The 20,201-nt window shown below is 51.8% G+C and overlaps 1 protein-coding gene across 2 annotated transcripts in view; it reads right to left on the minus strand.

Annotated features, from left to right (window-relative positions):
* PPP1R16B (protein phosphatase 1 regulatory subunit 16B) overlaps window positions 1-7,303 on the minus strand; it is a 95,779-nt gene extending 88,476 nt beyond the window's left edge. Inside the window, exon 1 of one of the 2 annotated variants that reach the window (XM_066387818.1) lies at window positions 7,176-7,303. The gene's annotated coding sequence lies outside the window, so the exon portion shown is untranslated. Of the gene's footprint in view, window positions 1-6,681; window positions 6,795-7,175 lie in introns of those variants that run through there. The other variant, XM_066387817.1, reaches the window with a different exon arrangement.
* Window positions 7,304-20,201: the final 12,898 nt, after the last annotated feature.

The following is a 20,201-nucleotide window of genomic DNA, read 5'->3' on the forward strand; positions in this document are numbered from 1 at the left end:
CTCATTAATCCAAAGCCTATCACATTGCTGTAAATGTCAGTGGAAAATAGCCATTCAGTAGGTTTCCTTCATTCCACCCGAAAGGGAAAAAACAGGAAGCTGACAGCAGCTGCGCCCCAGCTTGGCTGATCCCAAGGGCCCGGCTGACAGGGCGTTCCTTGTCAGCACCTATTTCCCCTGCCCCAGCCTGCTTGTCCAGATAAAGGTGGGTCCTGAATCTACAGGAGCAAAACGCAGCGACGATCGCAATTCAGATCATTCAGGCCCCCAAGCACCTGCTCGGGAAGAAAAATAGCGTGGTCTGAGTTTCTTTGGCCTGCATTACCAATTGGCTGATCACCATTCAGACTCATCTAAATCTCTTCTTCCCATTCAAAATGTCCTGCGAGCCAAACCGCCGGGACTCCAGGGGACATGAGGCGTTCCAAGACCTCATTCATCTCTTTAATGCATATTGATTGTCTACTGTGTGCCGGGCATCATGCTGGGCAACTGGGGACATGGAACTGAATGAATCAGACACAGTCACTGACCTTACGGGTTTTATAGTCCAGTCTAAGCTTCCTCCGCCTTGGCACTATTGACTGACATTGGGGCTCGTATCATTCTTTGTTGTGGGGGCTGTCCTATGCACTGTGGGTATTAGCAGCATCCCTGGCCTCAACCTACTGATGCGTCCCTTTTCCCATTGCTACAACCAAAGATGTCTCCAGACATTGTCAAAGGCCCGCAGTTAAGGACCACTGATCTCGTCAGTGAGACAGACTAAAAGAATAATGAAGAGTAATGACCACAAATCACCACTTACTCACAATTTTGGTAAATACCATGGAGGGAAATCTTGTGAATACTACACCAACAGTATCCACAATTTGAAAGCTGGGCATTCCAATGACAACTCTGAATTATATATATATAAAATGTCTATATTATCTGTATTCCAGGTGAAGAAACTGAGGCTCAAGGTAATGAGGAAATTTTCCAAGGCCAAAAAGCCAGTGGAAGGCAGACTCAGGATTGGAACCCTGGCCTTAAACTCTGCCTCCCACGGAAAAGGAAATCTGAGCCTTTGTCTTCTGTAAACAGGTAGGGTATGTGGTCATGTGATACCCTGACCAGCCATCCTAAAAGACTCATTCCTTCCTGGGGTCACCGTGGAGCTCAGCCAGCACCTGCTACATCAATCAAAGTGCACACTGCCTACATCAAGGCACGTTTGTGGGACACGAGCCGGCCGAAGAATGCGGCCTGAACTCTGAGCCGCGGAAGAATGCCTCCCCCTCGCCAAGTGCCTGCACACAGGGCCTTCCCAAAAGTCAGGGTGGGGAGAGAATGGGGCAGTCAGCCCCACGGCAACCAGAGCACGCCCCACTGTGACCCATCTCCAAGTTACCTTCTGCCCAGCATCCGAGGGTACACAGTGTAAAAAAATCCGGCATTCCACAGGCAGCTGTAGATAGTTACAAGGTGCATGCCCTGACAGGATAGCCCGCGTGGTTAGAGCATTGTCCCCATATGCCAAGATTATGAGTTCGATCCCTGGTCAGGGCACATACAGAAACAAAGAGATATTTCTGTCTCTCTCTACCCTCCTCTCTCTTTAAAATCAATAATTTTTTCTTTTAAAGGAGCATAAGTGAGCGGGTACAGGATAGCACATAGCAACTTTGGAGACCTCCGGACATGAATGCCTACCACATATAAGCTGCATGCCTTTTGCAAATCACCTCATCCTTTGTGCCTCAGTTTCTCCCTCTGTACAATGGGGAAAAATACGTCCACTTATATGAGGTGGTATGAGGATCCAACAGCGGCAGTACAGGTAAAGAGTCTGGCCAGTGGCCACTGGCCAGAAAAGTACTTGGTACAATATCATGGCCAATAAAGGAGCCAAATCATGACATTTTTTTCTACGGCACCCCCCTTCCTTCAAATGAGAAACTGAGTCCCAGGGAGAAAGAAACACGTACGGAAGTATCTCCTCTCAGGGAGCATCTCAGGAAGAAGGAGGGGACACTGGCGCTTCCTGGGTAGAAGGAAGAGGAAGGGACAGTTCGTGTATTGGCAAATGAGCAGAGCCCGGCCCTTCCTCCCAGGCAGAAGTTAATCCTAGACTTTCCCAGGTGTCACGACCAGGCAACCCTCTGCAGGCTGCAGGGTACCTACTTCGGGTCAGCGACTGTTTAATCATTCGGGACCCCTTGCCGGGATGGTCTCTGCCTACCTCCCTGGCTCTGCCTACTGCCCTGCCCCCACGGACCGCATGGTGATGGAGCCCTGCCCCCACGGACCGCATGGTGATGGAGCTCCAGCTCCCACTCCCCACTGCTCTCACAGACACGAAGCCTCCCTGCCTCCCTGGCTCTGCCTACTGCCCTGCCCCCACTGACCGCATGGTGATGGAGCCCTGCCCCCACGGACCGCATGGTGATGGAGCCCTGCCCCCACGGACCGCATGGTGATGGAGCCCTGCCCCCACGGACCGCATGGTGATGGAGCCCTGCCCCCACGGACCGCATGGTGATGGAGCTCCAGCTCCCACTCCCCACTGCTCTCACAGACACCGAGCCTCCCTGTCTCCCTGGCTCTGCCTACTGCCCTGCCCCCACGGACCGCATGGTGATGGAGCTCCAGCTCCCACTCCCCACTGCTCTCACAGACACTGAGCCTCCCTGCCTCTGCCTACTGCCCTGCCCCCACGGACTGCATGGTGATGGAGCCCTGCCCCCACGGACCGCATGATGATAGAGCTCCAGCTCCCACTCCCCACTGCTCTCACAGACACCGAGCCTCCCTGCCTCCCTGGCTCTGCCTACTGCCCTGCCCCCACTGACCGCATGGTGATGGAGCCCTGCCCCCACGGACCGCATGGTGATGGAGCCCTGCCCTCACGGACCGCATGGTGATGGAGCTCCAGCTCCCACTCCCCACTGCTCTCACAGACACCGAGCCTCCCTGCCTCCCTGCCTCTGCCTACTGCCCTGCCCCCATGGACCGCATAGTGATGGAGCCCTGCCCCCACTGACCGCATGGTGATGGAGCCCTGCCCCCATGGACCGCATGGTGATGGAGCTCCAGCTCCCACTCCCCACTGCTCTCGCAGACACCAAGCCTCCCTGCCTTCCACCAGCTGTTCTCTCTGCTATGCAGGCTGCCTGCCCCTCAATTACCCACCACCTGGAAAACGGCCTCTGAAGGGCTCAACTGGGTTCCAGCAGCAAACGTTGCCCACCTGTTATTGGTCATCACAGACTAATAATAACAGCAACTGACATTTGCAATCACGATTAGTATCCATCCAGAAGGCCCTGAGCTGAATTTCTTACCCACATGGTCTCACTTTTCTCCTCACATCACCACCCTAGGTAAGTAGCTTATCTGCTTGAAAGTTAAGGCATCTGCCCATCACCACTGAGCTACCAGGTGGCAGAGTCAGGAATGGAACCTGTTGGCTGGCCTGGGCCCACCTGTTCATCCATCACTCTGTTCTTCACTCCTCTTTCCTGCTAATGACACTGCGATCCAGCGCCCCCTGTCACTACCTGTGGGGAACATTGGCCGCACTCTGCTTCCAGGCCTGCCCTCCCCCACAGAGAAAGAACCCTGAGAGCCGCCTGATAAGTAAACATCTGTTGAATAAATCAATGAATCCTGAAGAGACGGCAGCCAGGAGAGCAAGGCTTCCTCAGGACAGGTCCATACTGAACTAGAATTTCCAGGAGGCAGGCTGAGAGGCTTTACCTGTCCTTCTGCCCTGCTAGAGGCAGAAGAGGTCTGACTCCCCCAGACTGGAGCCAGGGGGAGCCCAGTGCAAAGGAGGAAATGGTGGTGATGGTGACAGAAACCACTTCCTACATTCCTGCCCACACCAGGTGCTGTACTAAGCACTTTCTGTACATTATGGTCTCACGGAATCTTCACAACCCCATGAAGTCAGCAAGACTATGACTCCCATTTTACAGATGAGAAAACTTGGACTCAGAGAGAGTACATAGTTTACCCAGGGTCACAGAGCTTTTAAGCCTAGACCTGTAATTTGAACTAGACCTGCCTGGTCCCTTGCTCTTCGTGCACTGTAGCTTTCTGTAGGAGGCAGGCTTGTCCCAGCCCTCCTTGAAACCCAGTCTCTAAGACGCCACCCGGTCTCTGCTGGGAGAATGCCAGCTGGGACCCACTAGACACCACATGCTCCTCAGAGCAGGTGGAGTGGAGGGGCAGGTGGCCAGGCAGGGGGCGGAGGGCAAGGCTGGGTGAGGGTCCTGAGGGTCTGGGCACACCACATGAATTCAGGTGTGTGCCTTCTGCAACCTGCAAAACCAGGCTGGCTGCAGCTCCCGGGAGTCACAGAAAGCTCACTCTGGATGATGGACCAGGTTTTGAGAGGAGCCTGAGGCCTTAGTTTCCAGAGTCCTAATGGGCCCTGCAGGAAGGTCTGGCCCTGGGGGAAACCCACCTTCCTGGTCAACAACCTCTTAGCCCTGTGGCTTAGGCTCCCAAACAGACTTAGCTAGTTTAGAATTTGATCTCCACTCCATCATCAGTTACCCAAGACCGGGCACCTGAGCATGCCGTGGCCTCACCTGCCATGGCCTTCCACGCCAGGGAAGATCCAGACAGCAGGAGGACACAAGCAGACCCAGGATGCCTGCACCACGGAGGAGTCACATGAATGTCACAGTGGGGGAGACGGAAAGAGGGGATGGGTTTAGGATGGGTCAGGTGGTCTTCCTGTGGGAAGACACTCCAGAGGCTGGGAAGTGCTGGGACCAGAGAGGGGTCAGGAAAGTTCTAGGGTGGTGGACACTGTTGGGTAGACTCCAGCTGACACCATGTGCAAAGTTGAACATCCAGAGGGACCTGGTTGACCTCTTGCCCCCAACATCCCAGTGGCAGGTGGGGGAGAAAGGGCTGGGGACCTGTGTGGGAAGGCCCTGTGCAGGCTGCCAGTTGAAAGACTCACCAGCGCCCACCAGCCGCCTGCAGGCTGGCTCTTTATGACAAAGCAAGGGAGGGAGAGCTGGAAACTCCCCGGGCCCTGCAGAACCACCCACCAGGACTCCACTCCTGCTCCAGCTTAGGAGAAGAGCCACGCCCCACTCAAAAACCGGTGCGAAAGGCGCCAGCATTTACTTAGGAGCACTCACCCTGCCACGCTCCGCTGCACCAAGCACTTCCCGTGGGTCCTCCCCCACCCCCCAAAGGCTGAGTCTTAGCCCCATTTCCTAGAGACAACTGAGGCTCTGAGGCCCAGCGCCGTGCCCTCCGGCAGACAGCTAGTCACCTAACGAGATAAAAAGCTTTATTACCAGCCTACGAGGAGGCCTCCCAGACGGAGGGGTTTTCTCCGCCGCAGGAAATGGCAGGGCACACAGAGAAATAAATAGCCCCGCGGGCTGAGGCGGCTAACGACAGGCCCCTGCCCGAGAAAGCCCTGGTGGAAAGGGCGCCTGGTACCACAGGGCCCGGGTCCTCCACAGAAGGCGATTCAGAGGCGGCACCTGGTGCTCGGGGCCGCGGGGAGCTGGTGGGCTTTTCTGACACCGAGAACAGGGGCCCATTATGTGGCATCCAATCACATGGGCGCGCAAGCAGCTAGGCTTTCGGTTCTGAGAAGCGCTTACGCCGCCGCATCTCTCCTTCGGCGCCCGAGGTGCCCGGAGCGCCGGGTCTCAGGTTCCCGATAGGGCCAGATTCAAAGCTCGCCGAGGCTCAGTTATCCGCTTGAGGCTGGGAGCTGCATCATCAGCATCTCCAGTGCAGCCGGGCCCGGGCTGGGGGGGGCGGGGGGAGGAGGGAAGGAAGGAGCCTGCATCAGGGGAGGAGGCGGCAGCGAGCGCCTCCCCCGCCCTGCTCGCCGCTCGGCGCGGTCTGGCAGCTCAGCCGGGGCGCTCCGGGTGACCTTGGGGGGACCCCCTGCGCGACCTCTCGGGGCGGGCTGCACAGTTTCTGCCCATCCTAGGCGCTCGAGGGCGCTCCTCTGGCCGAGTCGAAGCGCGGGACTCGGGAGGAGTAGCGCTCCGGGCGTGGAGACCCAGCAGCGGGCGCACCGCGACCGCTTGGAGAAGCCGGGCACACGCGGGGTCTGCCCGGAGTCGGCGAGCTATGTCAGCAGAATCCCGGGCTGGACGGGTTGGCATGTGGGGTCGCCTGCCCTTGAGGACCTTTCCCGCCTGGGTAGGAACGCTCCCTGAGGACCTTTCCCGCCTGCGAGGACCGAGCACCGCCACGCGAGGGGGCGGCGCCCCCATGCCCAGCCCTGGGGCTGGGCGCGAGCTGTTTGGTGCTGGTGGTAGCTCCTGATTCCTGCTATTGAGCCCCCCAGCAGACTGAGACCCGAGGGTCCAGCATCAGCCGAAATCCCCCTGCCCGCCCTTAGATCGGGCCACGGCGACCCCGGCCAACAACCTGCCACCCCACCCCACCCCGGCCTCGTCGTTGGCGCGCAAGACCCGGGAGAACGCCCCCACCTCCGCTCGCCTCCCAGTCCTGCGCTCCGGATACCCGCCTTCCCAGTGCCGTCCTCCCAATGATCTGGAGCCGCCGGCCCTTGGCCAAAGCGCCCCACACGCCCCTGGCCGGGTTGTCAGAAGCCGAGACCACCTCCCCGCCGCCATCCACACCCCCTGTCCGCCCGTCAAGCCGCAGAGCGCAGCAGGGAGGCGGCGCCGCCGGGGGACTCACCCGCTCTCCCGAGCCCTGCCGGGGCGGCTCCCGGCCCCGGATCCGTCCGTGGGTCCCCGACCGCGGCTGCCTGCGAGGCGACTGAAGCCGGCTTTGCTCCACCGCGAGCCTCTGCACCGCCCTCGGCTCCTCCCCCAAGGCGGAGCCTGAGCTCCCGAGAAGCTGGTGGGCGCGCTCCTCGGGGTCTGGCTGGCGAGGGAGCGCGCTTAGGGTCCTGGCGCTCTAAGGGTAGAGACCCCTCCTTTGAGCAGCTGGAAATCCAAGGAAGTTGGGACGCGACCAGACTTGGGAATAGTTTCCCTTATGGTCTCCACTTTCCCGCCGCCGCCGCCGCCACCACCACCACCACCACCACCACCACCATAGAAAAGGAAGCCTAGGACTGCAATACTTGCTCCCATTTGATGGAAGTGCACGAGGAAGCCCAGAGAGGAGCAGTAACCTGCCCAAGGTCACACAGAATTAGTACAGCGCCAGGAATTCAAGTCTCCTACCTTGAGGGCCTGCGCAGCCTGAGTCTGAAGGCTTCCTAGGACGTCTAGGCCTTGCCCTGGGGACAGGTCTGTGGGGTTAGAGAGCAGTAACTAAACAGGGGAGAAGGGGAGCCGTGGCCTGCAACGTGGACTCGCATCGTTTCCTCTTTCTGGAAAGAAAGGAGGTGAAGCGAAGGAGGAAGGAAGTGGTCGTACCTCCGCTGACGTCTGCAAAGATCTAGAAAGGGGCTGCCTCCCTGAGATTTCAGGTTAAAAATGAAACGGAAAACACCGGGTGGCTTTTGTCATAGAATTTAAGCCTCTTTCCTGGGATGAAAGCTCTGAGCATCATCTTTTCTTTACAAGACAGGGGATTTAACTACCTTAAAGTTGCTGTTCAGAGGGCTCCCTCCCCACCCCAGCCCCCTCAGGAAGAGGAGAGAAAGTTAACAAAGGGAGGGGGGAATCCATCGCAAAACATTCTCTGGAATCCACACTCCCTGCCTGGCTTTGGAACAATAGCGTTCTCTTCTCCACAAAGGGCCTTGTTTCCTGAGCTTTCTCAGCCTCCAGATTAGAGCCAGCCAGTGCACACAAGGTTTAAATTTGGGGGTTTGGGGTTTAGTACCCAGTCCATTCCATTCCCAGCAGTCTTGGGTGAAGAACTCCTCTGGGTCATTACTCACTAGCAATGTTCTTCTGAGGCTGACAGTATAGACCTGATCTTAGCGGTTTTCTGTTTGCTAAAGGAGACTCAGAGATCTTTCATGGGGAAGTGCCAACCTCAGTGTTAGGCTGATTCTGGGCCCCCCAATTCCTAGCGAAGCCAAGCCCACTCACCCCCAGGCTCCCTCTCAGTTCATTAATAAACCAGTCGTGAATGACACTGTTTCAGTAAGAGCAATTAGAGAGCAGAGCCGGTGGGCAGGGCTTCAAGCGATGTTTAAAATATCTCAAGGGGATCATGGTTCTCCACAGAATGTTTCCACTCAGTTGTCATGGGGATCTGTGGGCTGAGGGTGCGAATCCATTTCTCCAGGGCAGAGGAACGTGGAGTCTGTGTTCCTGAAATGAACCCTGAGGACCGGCCCAAGTCCCCACACCGTGCTGCCCACTCACACCGCACACAATGTTTGATGCCAGAAGTTCAAGTATGCTCAGAATAAGGAGGACTCACATTTTCTGGTTTCAAAACTTACTACAGCCTGACCAGGCGGTGGCGCAGTGGATAGAGTGTCGGACTGGGATGCGGAGGACCCAGGTTCGAGACCCTGGGGTCACCAGCTTGAGCACGGGCTCATCTGGTTTGAGCAAAAGCTCACCAGCTTGGACCCAAGGTCACTGCTCGAGCATGGGGTTACTCAGTCTGCTGAAGGCCCACGGTCAAGGCACATATAAGAAAGCAATCAATGATCAACTAAGGTGTTGCAACGAAAAACTGATGATTGATGCTTCTCATCTCCGTTCCTGTCTGTCCCTATCTATCCCTCTCTCTGACTCTCTCTCTGTCTCTGTAAATAAAAAAGAAAAAAAACTTACTATAGTAATCAAGACAGTACAATAAATGTATACTAGACATTTAGATCAACAGAATAAAACTGAGAGTCTGGATATAAACTCTTATATTTACAACCAGTTTATTTTCAGCAAGAATGACAAGACAATCTAATAGAATAAGAATACTCTTCTCAGCCCTGGCCGGTTGGCTCAGTGGTAGAGTGTCGGCCTGGCGTGCAGGAGTCCGGGGTTCGATTCCCGGCCAGGGCACACAGGAGAGGCGCCCATCTGCTTCTCCACCCCTCCCCCTCTCCTTCCTCTCTGTCTCTCTCTTCCCCTCCCGCAGCTAAGGCTCCATTGGAGCAAAGATGGCCCGGGCGCTGGGGATGGCTCTGTGGCCTCTGCCTCAGGCGCTAGAGTGGCTCTGGTCGCAACATAGCGATGCCCAGGATGGGCAGAGCATCACCCCCTGGTGGGCAGAGCTTTGCCCCTGGTGGGCGTGCCGGGTGGATCCCAGTCAGGCGCATGCGGGAGTCTATCTGACTGTCTCTCCCCAGGGTGAAGAGAATAAATACTCTTTTCACCCTGGCCGGATAGCTCGGTTGGTTAGAGCGTCATCTGGAGGTGCACAGGTTGTTGGTTCAATCCCAGGTCAGAAAACATACAGGAACAGATCAATGTTCCTTCTCTCTCTTTCTCTATTTCTCTTTTCCTCTCTCTAAAAATTAATAAATTTTTAAAAAAGAATAGTCTTTTCAACAAATGGTGCTGGCACAAATAAACTCCCACATGCAAAAGAATACAGGATCCCATACCTCATACCATATACAAAAATGAATTCAAATGAATCAGACTGAAACTGAAATGTAAGAACCAAAACTGCAAAAGTCTCAGAAGAAAATGTAGGCACACATCATGACCTGGATTAAGGAATGGTTTTTTAGATATGGTACCTGAAACACAAGCAACAAAGGAAAATATAATTAAGTTGGGCTTCATTAAAATTTTAAAAATCTCTGTGCTTTATACTTAAAGGACACCATCAAAAACATGAATATATAGGCCCTGACCGGTTGGCTCAGTGGTAGAGCATCGACCTGGCGTGCAGGAGTTCCGGGTTCGATTCCCGGCCAGGGCACACAGGAGAAGCGCCCATCTGCTTCTCCACCCCTCCCCCTCTCCTTCCTCTCTGTCTCTCTCTTCCCCTCCTGCAGCCAAGGCTCCATTGGAGCAAAGATGGCCTGGGCGCTGAGGATGGCTCTGTGGCCTCTGCCTCAGGCGTTAGGATGGCTCTGGATACAACAGAGTGACACCCCAGAGGGGCAGAGCATTGCCCTCTGGTGGGCATGCCGGGTGGATCCCGGTCGGGCGCATGCGAGAGTCTGTCTGACTGCCTCCCCGTTTCCAGCTTTGGAAAAATGAAAAAAAATAAAAATAAATAAAAATAAAAAAATATAAAAATATAATTGTTATGGGCTGAATTGTGTGTTCCTCCAAAACTCACATCTTAAAAGTTTTATAAATATCTTTTTAACTGATTTTACAGAAGGTGGGGCGGGGAATGGGAAGTAGTTGCTTGATTCCAGCTGTTCGTTGGTTGCCTTTCGTATGTGCCTTGACCAGGCAAGCCCAGGGTTTCTAACTGGCGACCTCAATGTTCCAGGTCAGCGATCTATCCACCGTGCCACTGCAGGTCAGCCAAAAGGTTTTTTTTTAATTTTTTAAATTTATTGATTGATTTTAGAGAGAGGAAGAGAGAGAGAGAAAGAGAAATATTGATTTGTTGTTCCACTTATTTATGAATTCATTCGTTGATTCTCATATGTGCCCTGACCCAGGGTCAAACCCCCAACCTTGGCACATAAAGACGACACTCTAACCAAGTGAGCTACCCATTCAGGGCCAAAATTCACATCTTAAAGTCCTGACTCCCAGTAGCACAGAATGTAACTATTTTAAGAAGTCTTTAAAGATGTGATTAAATTAAGCTGAGGCCCTCAGGGTGGCAATCTAATCCAAAATGACTAGTGTCCTTATGAGGAGGAAGAGATCTCAGGGATGCAACACAGAGAAAAGACCTTGTGTAGACACAAAGACGCTGGCCATCTGCAAGTTAAAGGAGAGAGGCCTCAGGAGAAACCAAATCTGCAGACACCCTGATCTTGGACTTCTAGCCTCCAGAACTATGAGAAATACATTTGTTGTTTAAGCCACCCCGTCTGCAGTATTTTGTTATGACAGCCTTCCCAGACAAACACAAGAACACACAGAATGGGAGGAAATATTTGGAAATTATATATCTGATAAGGGACTTGAATATGGAATATATAAGGAACTCTTACAATGCAGTAATAAAATAACAAATAACTCAATTAAAAAATGGGCAAAGAACCTGAATAGCTATTTCTCCAAAGAAAATAGACAAATGGTCAATAGGTACATGAGAAGATATTCAACATCATTAACCAACAGGAAATGCATATCAAAACCACAGTGAGGACCCTGGCTGGTTGGCTCAGCGGTAGAGCGTCGGTCTGGCGTGCAGGAGTCCCGGGTTCGATTCCCGGCCAGGGCACACAGGAGAAGCACCCATCTGCTTCTCCACCCCTCCCCCTCTCCTTCCTCTCTGTCTCTCTCTTCCCCTCCCGCAGCTGAGGCTCCACTGGAGCAAAGATGGCCCGGGCACTGGGGATGGCTCTGTGGCCTCTGCCTCAGGCGCTAGAATGGCTCTGGATGCAACAGAGCGACGTCCCAGAGGGGCAGAACATCGCCCCCTGGTGGGCATGCCGGGTGGATCCCGGTCAGGCGCATGCGGGAGTCTGTCTGACTGCCTCCCCATTTCCAGCTTCAGAAAAATGAAAAAAAACAAAAACAAAAAAAAAAACACAAAAACAAACAAACAAAAACCCACAGTGAGATCACACTTGCAAACTCACTAGGATGGCTGTTATCAATAAAAACAAGTACTGGCAAAAAGTGAAAAAACCTCAGACATTGCTGGTGGGAGTGTAAAACATGTCATGGCTTTCAAAAAAACAGTCTGAGAGTTCCTCATAATGTTAAACATCGGGTTACCAGATGACGCAGCAATTCCACTCCTAGGTGTATACCCAAGAGCCATAAAAGCATGCATCTTTATGAACTCATACACAAATGTTCATGGTGGCATTAAAGATAATAGCCAAAAAGTAGAAACCACCCCAATGTCCATCAAATGACAAATGAGTAAATGAAACATGGTATGTCCATACAATGCAATAGCACTTGGCCATCAAAAAGAATGAAGTCCTGATACATGCCACAACACGCATGAAGCTTGAAAACATGTGCGCAGGGAAAGAAGCCAGACACAAGACCACATATTGCATGATTCCGTTGCTATGAAGTATCCAGTATAGGCAAATCTATAGACGTATAACCTACAATACTGGTTGTCTAGAGTCAGGAGGGATTTGAGCGGCAAGTAGAGAGTGATAAAGGACACTAGTTTTTTTGGGGGGATGATGAAAATGTTCTAAAATTGATTATGGTAATGAATATACCAAAAACCATTGAACTGTATAGTTCAAATGAGTGAATTGTACTGGGTGTGAATGCTGTCTCTATACAGGTTTTACCCCCCCCCCCCAATGTTAAATTATTCTCCGGTTCTTGAAAACAAAACTGACCATGTCTTCTAAATCTCTCCCGGTGGTCCCCAGGCCATCAGTGAAAAGCAAATCCCTTCATTTGGAAGCCATGCGTGAGCTGGTAGACATTAGGGGACAGTCCAAGGCTAATGAACATTCTTATTGACTATGGGAAACTTTTGAGTACCTAACAATAAACGGATTGGCTCCATCATATAAAATCTAGGACATTGATGTTGACAAATATAGAATTAAATATCTACATAGCTTTGGGTCAACTAGTCAGCCTCAATTCAAGTACTCATAGCTACATATAAATTATATGAAAGGTAGAATTTGGGTGAATTATATGACTGTTATGATGCAAGGCAAGGTCTCTAGAATAAGGAAGACCTAGAGACTTCTGAGTCTGAAAAAAAAATGAGCTAGGGTAGTTCAAAGGCACTTATTCTCCAGGTTATTTAATCCACTGGTTCTAATGCCAGGCACTGGGCCCTGGCCGGCTGTCTCAGTGGTAAAGTGTCGACCCAGTGTGTGGAAGTCCCAGGTTCAATTCCCGGCCAGGGCACACAGGAGAAATGCCCATCTGCTTCTCCACCCTTCCCCTCTCCTTCCTCTCTATCTCTCTATTCCCTTCCCGCAGTCAAGGCTCCATTGGAGCAAAGTTGGCCCAGGTGCTGAGGATGGTTCCATGGCCTCCCCTCAGGCACTAGAATGGCTCCAGGTGCAACAGAGCAATGCTCCAGAGGGGCTGAACATCGCCCCCTGGTGGGCATGCCGGGTGGATCCCAGTCAGGCACATGCTGGAGTCTGTCTCTGCTTCCCTGCTTCTCACTTCAGAAAAAAAAAAATAAAATAAAATAAAATAATGCCAGGCACTGGGCAAGTGCTGGGCTGGCTGTACTCATTCATTCCACAAATAGTCCAGTGCGTGGCTCAGGGTAAGCCTTGGTATGCAGCTGCTGCTGCTGGTGAAGTTGTTGGCTCCAGGCCTGGCCCAACCAACAGATGTGCAGGAAGAGCGGACGGTGCCTTGAGGGCCCAAGTGAAAATGCGCCAAGCGGTTCTGCCATGAACCCGCCGGGCAGTCACTTCCCCTTCCAGAAGGTCTGTTTCCTGGTCTGTAAAACCCCGATTGTGCTGGAGTACCTGCGTGTGTTGTTGTGTGCATTTTTTCCCACGTCCCCAGGCTTCTGAGGGAAGTGACCTCCCCTCGACCTCTTTTGTAAGGTCCCCAAAGAGCACAGGCCGAGCTGCTGGCACACAGTGGGGTCCACGCTAGCGGTGTGGAGGGAGCACCAGGTGTTTGTGGCTGGCAGGTGAGCTCAGTCCTGTGATGCTGTCAGTTTAAGGGGAACGAGGTGGCGGCAGAGGGATTTTCATTTTTATGTTCAGTTTAGAGAGAATCCTCTGGGCTGGGCTCCCCTCCGTGGCCCTCAATCTTGGCAAAGTGTTGGAATCACAAAGGGACCTTTTAAGTGTCGATGCCCAGGTTCTACCCCGGACCATATGAATCAGATTCTGGAGGTTGGGCTTGTAGTTTTAGTGTGTGTGTGTGTGTGTGTGTGTGTGTGTGTGAAAGACAGAGAGAAAGACAGAGAGAGGGACAGATAGGAACAGACACACAGGAAGGGAGAGAGATGAGAAGCATCAATTCTTTGTTGCGGCACCCTAGTTGTTCATTGGTTGCTTTCTCATATGTGCCTTGACCGGAGTCGGGGGGTGGTGGTACAGCAAAGCGAGTGACCTCTTGCTCAAGTCAGCAACCTTGGGCTCCTAGCAAGCGATCTTTGGGCTCAAGCCAACGACCATGGGGTCATGTCTATGATCCCACGCTCAAGCCAGCGACCCCGTGCTTAAGCCGGATGAGCCTGTGCTCAAGCCCGCGACCTCAGGGTTTCGTACCTGGGTCCTCTGTGTCCCAGTCCGATGCTCTTTCCACTGCGCCACCGCCTGGTCAGGCTGGGCTTGTACTTTTAAACATATATGCGTACACCCAGATCGAACACACTCCCCGGGTGAGTTACAAATGCAATGTGCAGCCAGGCCGAAGATCACCAGCTACGCTTGTGTTTCCCAAACCTCAGGAGACCAGATCACCTGGGGGAAGGTAAGAGAGGAAGTGTCAAAATGCTGATTCCTAGGCCTATCTTTCGTACTCCTTTCGCACGCTTTGGTGTGCTATGGGGCCTAGGGGTTACCCTGACTGACAGGGTTTCCTAAATTCTCATAGTAGAAGAGTCATCTGGGGCACTTAATAAAAAGTGCAGGTTCCATTGTGCAATCGCCAATGTAATAATCAACTGGGGAAGCAACAATCCTCAACAGATGCTGAAGCCACCGAGTGAGAGGTTCTGGGTAACAGAAGTCACATGGTTCAAACTATCACACCACAGATTATGTACTAATTAAAAATGGAGAGAGGCCCTGGCCGGTTGGCTCAGCGGTAGAGCATCGGCCTGGTATGCGGGGGACCCGGGTTCGATTCCTGGCCAGGGCACATAGGAGAAGCGCCCATTTGCTTCTCCACCCCCCCCTCCTTCCTCTCTGTTTCTCTCTTCCCCTCCCGCAGCTAAGGCTCCATTGGAGCAAAGATGGCCCGGGCGCTGGGGATGGCTCCTTGGCCTCTGCCCCAGGCGCTAGAGTGGCTCTGGTCGCAGCAGAGCGATGCCCCAGAGGGGCAGAGCATCGCCCCTGGTGGGCGTGCCAGGTGGATCCCAGTCGGGCGCATGCGGGAGTCTGTCTGACTGTCTCTCCCCGTTTCCAGCTTCAGAAAATTAAAAAAAAAAAAATGGAGAGAGACGCACCTTTACAACAGAGAGACCCAGCGGTCTCTACCTGAATCGAGTGATCACACCCACATCTCCGAGAGGGGACAGGCTGACACCATGGGCCTCTGATGTGAGTGCAGCAGGATGCCCTCAACATCTTCTATGTCACATTCTTGCCAAAAATACTTAACCTGATTTTAATCATGAGAAAAATTTAGGCAGGTCTAGAATGTGGGGCATCCCACAAGCCTGGGCTCTCTTTGAAAACATTAGTATCAGTTGTTGTTGGGTTTGTTGTGTATGTGTGTGTGTGTATGTATGTGTGGTGTGTGTGTGTGTGTGTGTGTGTGTGTGTTTAAGGCAGGGAGTTATTCTATGTTAGAAGGATTAAAGAGACATAATAATATATATATATACATCTTTATGTGAACGTGTGAACCTGGATTGAATCCTGGGTTGAAACAGGACACAGCTCTAAAAGAAATTCCGTAGGCCACTGAGAAGTTCAATATTGCTTGTATGCTAGATGACGGGCCGGCATTCACGTTACTGTTCTGAGGTATGATGATGGCGATGTGGTTATGAAGGAGAAGGTCCTGATCTTATTCTTAGGGGACGCATGTTGAAGAGAGGGCAACAGAAGGAGAAAGAAAATCAGAAATGTGCCCCAAATGCTAACAATCAGGGAATGTAGGTGCAGGGTACTCAGGTGTGCCTGCACTTTCCTTTCCAGTTCTCTGGAGGTGTGATATTTTTCAAAATAAAAGTGTGTGGGGAGGGAGAAGGCAGCTTCCTGAGCCCTTCCCCTCGGAGAGTCTGACTCAGCGGACCTGGAGTGAGGCCCGGGATCTGTATTTTTTAAGGAACACCCAGGTGGTTTTTACGTGGTTCAAGGCTTCACCATCCCTAGAGGTCCCCGCAGCAACCTGCACTGCAGGCTGCCTTTCGGTTTCTCAGACGCCCCATACTACCATCACTTTGCACATCCTGTTCCCTCTGCCTGGACTGCTGTTCCCTCCTTCTGCTTAATTTCCACCTTTCTTTCCGGTCTCAGCCCAAATGTCACTTCCTCAGGGAAGGCTTCCAAAAGCCCCTCAATCACCCCACCCCCCACTACTGGTTCTCACGGCCCCAGGACCACAGCGGTAATTCTACACAGAGTTGTGACTCGTGGGTGAATGTCTGCTTCTCCTTGTACAGAGTGGTACGGGCTGAACTGTGTCTGTCCGCCCCCGACCCCATTCACATGGTGCAGCCCGAACCCCACTGCCTCACAGTGTGACTGCATCTGAAGATAGGGGCTTTAAAGAGGTGATTCAAGTCAAATGAGTTCGTGTAGGATAGGTGGGCTTCCATCCAACATGACTGATGTCCTTATAAGAAGAGACTCAAGACAGAGCAAAGACCGTGGGCAGACACTGGAGGAAGACAGCCGTCTACAGTGTGTCCATAAAGTCATGGTGCACTTTTGACCGGTCACAGGAAAGCAACAAAAGACGATAGAAATGTGAAATCTGCACCAAATAAAAGGAAAGCCCTCCCAGTTTCTGTAGGATGATGTGGCAGCATGTGCGCATACGCAGATGATGACGTAACACCGTGTATACAGCGGAGCAGCCCACGGCCATGCCAGTCGAGATGTGGACGGTACAGAGGAAAGTTCAGTGTGTTCTGTGGCTCGCTAAATTCGAATCCGTGACCAAAGTGCAACATAAATATCGGCGCGTATATAATGAAGCACCACCACATAGGAATAACATTACTCGGTGGGATAAGCAGTTGAAGGAAACCAGCAGTTTGGTGGAGAAACCCCGTTCTGGTAGGCCATCAGTCTATGACGAGTCTGTAGAGGCTATACGGGATAGCTACCTAAGGAGCCCTAAAAAATCTGTGCGTGAGCCCACATCAAACTGCACTGAATAGGTATGAAACTGGGAGAGTTTTCCTTTTATTTGGTGCAGATTTCACATCTCTATCGTCTTTTGTTGCTTTCCTGTGACTGGTCAAAAGTGCACCATGACTTTACGGACACACTGTATATACAAGCCAAGAAGAAAACCACCTGTCGCCATCTTGGTCTCAGACTCCTAACCACCCGAATTGTGAGAAAATATGTTTCTGTTATTTAAGCCACTCAATTTGTGGTCCTTTGTTATGGTGGCCCTAACAAACTAATGTAGATAGCAAGCGACACTGATCAGGGGTCAGATCTGTTTCGTTTACATCCGAATGTCCAGGGCCTCACAGAACTAGGCACTCAGAATGCCGGAGAACTCATTACCGGTCCTGGCGGATGTCGGGGCTTCAGTGAACAGCACTTGAAAATGCAGCAAGATAATATTGGAGAAATTACAAACAGGTTTGGGCTTTCTTCCCTCAGTGTTTGTTTCATCGTCGCTGTCGCTGGTGCCTGCAGCCTTTGCACCCGCCTAGCTCTTGTCACCTCTTGCCTCTGGGGGAGCACAGGTGTCACCTCAAACAAACAAGAGTGGTTTCTCAGGCCTGAGTTGCAAAACAGACTCTGTAAACCTCCACAGTCCACGTAATAGCCAGGAAGCCAAAGCACTTTTCAGGTGTCACCGCCTCAGACCAGAAAGGAAAGGGCTGAGGAATTCTAGAAATCTAGGCTTGGAAGATAGAGAATCAAAGCTTGAGGTAAAAAGGCAAAATGTTTATTCCCAAGCTAAAGATCAGTTGAAGAGAGGCTCAACTTCTGAATTTTTAGGAAAATGCAAATAAAAAATCCAGAATGCCTGATCGCTGGTAGCGCAGTGGATTGAGCGTTTACCTGGGATGCTGAGGTCCCAGGTTCAAAACCCCGAGGTTGCCAGCTTGAGCATGGGCTCATCAACATGATCCCAAAGGTCGCTGTCTTGAGCCCAAGGTCGCTGACTTGAGCAAGGGGTCACTGGCTTGGCCAGAGCCCCCGGGTCAAGGCACATACGAAAAGCAATCATGAACAACTGAAGTGCTGCAACTACAAGTTGATGTTTCTCATCTCTCTCCCTTCTCCTTTCCTGTCTCTCAAAAATGAAAAAAGAGGCCCTGGCCGGTTGGCTCAGTGGTAGAGTGTCGGCCTGGCGTGCAGGAGTCCTGGGTTCAATTCCCGGCCAGGGCACACAGGAGAGGCACCCATCTGCTTCTCCACCCCTCCCCCTCTCCTTCCTCTCTGTCTCTCTTCCCCTCCCGCAGCCAAGGCTCCATTGGAGCAAAGTTGGCCCGGGCTCTGAGGATGGCTCTATGGCCTCTGCCTCAGGTGCTAGAATGGCTCTGATTGAGGCAGAGCAACACCCCAAGATGGGCAGAGCATTGCCCCCTGGTGGGCGTGCTGCGTGGATCCTGGTCGGGTGCATGCGGGAGTCTGTCTGACTGCCTCCCCATTTCCAGCTTCAGAAAAATACAAAAAAAAAAAAAAAAAAGAAAAAAGAACACAGGTCCATCAATATTGGGACAGGTCAGGATAATGAACCAGGAACCTGTGGGGCAGGCAGCTCAAACATCAGAACTGCCACTTTGGAGAGAAGTCTGGCATTGTTTAGGGAAGCTGGATACGTATGTCCGGTGACCCAGCAACTCCACGTGAGGAATAACCGACCGAGAGAAAAGACATGTAGGAGAGGACATTCATCGTGGCTTTTATCTGTGACAGCAAAAGGTTTAACAACATTCTAAATGGATATTAATAAACTAGGAGGTATTTTAATACGATGGAATTTTATTATCATTAATGACACCCTTTCGCCATTCCTACAGGAAAGCTCTGCTCCCTTTTTAACATAAAAATCTCACAGCTTCTTTAAATGTTACTTAAAATTTCAAAATAGAGGCTTGCAAAAAACCCTTTCTCTGACGCTGGGGGGTGGGGGTATGCCCTGGAATTCAGAACTTCAGAATTTTATAATATAATGTGGTGCGTATACTCTGTATTAGTGGTCCTCATACTTGAGCAGGAGTCGGAGTCACCAGGAGGGCTCCTTAGAGCACAGAAGGCTGATCCCACCCCAGAGATTTTTGGTTTAACAGGTCAGAGGTGTGGCCTGAGAATCTGAATTTCTAACAAGTTCCCAGGTGAGGCTGCTGCTGCTGGTCTGGGCGCCACACTTTGAGAAGGACTGCTCTCTATTATATAACATCCCTAGAGGGTTTTAGAATAGCACCCCATAATCAGACATTAGTATTTCCACTTTAAAATAAACATATTATATAGAAATAAATATATTACAGTAAATATAGAAATAGCTTTATGTCAGTTCAGATTAGGTTTTGCTACTGAGTCAGCTTTTGTTAACTAATGAAAAATCTCTTTTCAGAGAATTTTGATTTTTGGAAGAAAGTATAAGGGGTTGTGGACTAGTAAGTGATATCTTGTGTTTTATATGTATGGAAACATTAAAAAACTGGTAGTGCCCTGGCCGGTTGGCTCAGCGGTAGAGCGTCGGCCTGGCGTGCGGGGGACCTGGGTTCGATTTCCGGCCAGGGCACATAGGAGAGGCGCCCATTTGCTTCTCCACCCCCCCCCCCTCCTTCCTCTCTGTCTTTCTCTTCCCCTCCCGCAGTCAAGGCTCCATTGGAGCAGGGATGGCCCGGGCGCTGGGGATGGCTCCTTGGCCTCTGCCCCAGGCGCTAGAGTGGCTCTGGTCGCGGCAGAGCGACGCCCCGGAGGGGCAGAGCATCGCCCCCTGGTGGGCAGAGCTTCGCCCCTGGTGGGCGTGCCGGGTGGATCCCGGTCGGGCGCATGCGGGAGTCTGTCTGACTGTCTCTCCCCGTTTCCAGCTTCAGAAAAATACAAAAAAAAAAAACACAAAAAACTGGTAGTGTTAGAATATGCTTTATTTTATTATTATTATTATTATTATTATTTTGTATTTTTCTGAAGCTGGAAACAGGGAGAGACAGACAGACTCCTGCATGCGCCTGACCGGGATCCACCCGGCCGAATATGCTTTATTTTTAAGTACACTTGACTCCCACCATCAGGGATTATGAACGTTTGTGGAATGAAGGAATGAATGTAGAATAATAACCCTCTCTTAAAGAGAGCAGTGGGTCTTGCATTGTTCCTATTGGCCACCAGGTGGCAGCATAAGTCACCCCATAATAGAGTTAAGTGGGATGGGAGATATGTATTCCTATGGCCATCTTGAGAAAAA

Source organism: Saccopteryx leptura, chromosome 5 (genome assembly GCF_036850995.1).
Source record: "Saccopteryx leptura isolate mSacLep1 chromosome 5, mSacLep1_pri_phased_curated, whole genome shotgun sequence".
In the NCBI taxonomy this organism is placed as follows: domain Eukaryota; kingdom Metazoa; phylum Chordata; class Mammalia; order Chiroptera; family Emballonuridae; genus Saccopteryx; species Saccopteryx leptura.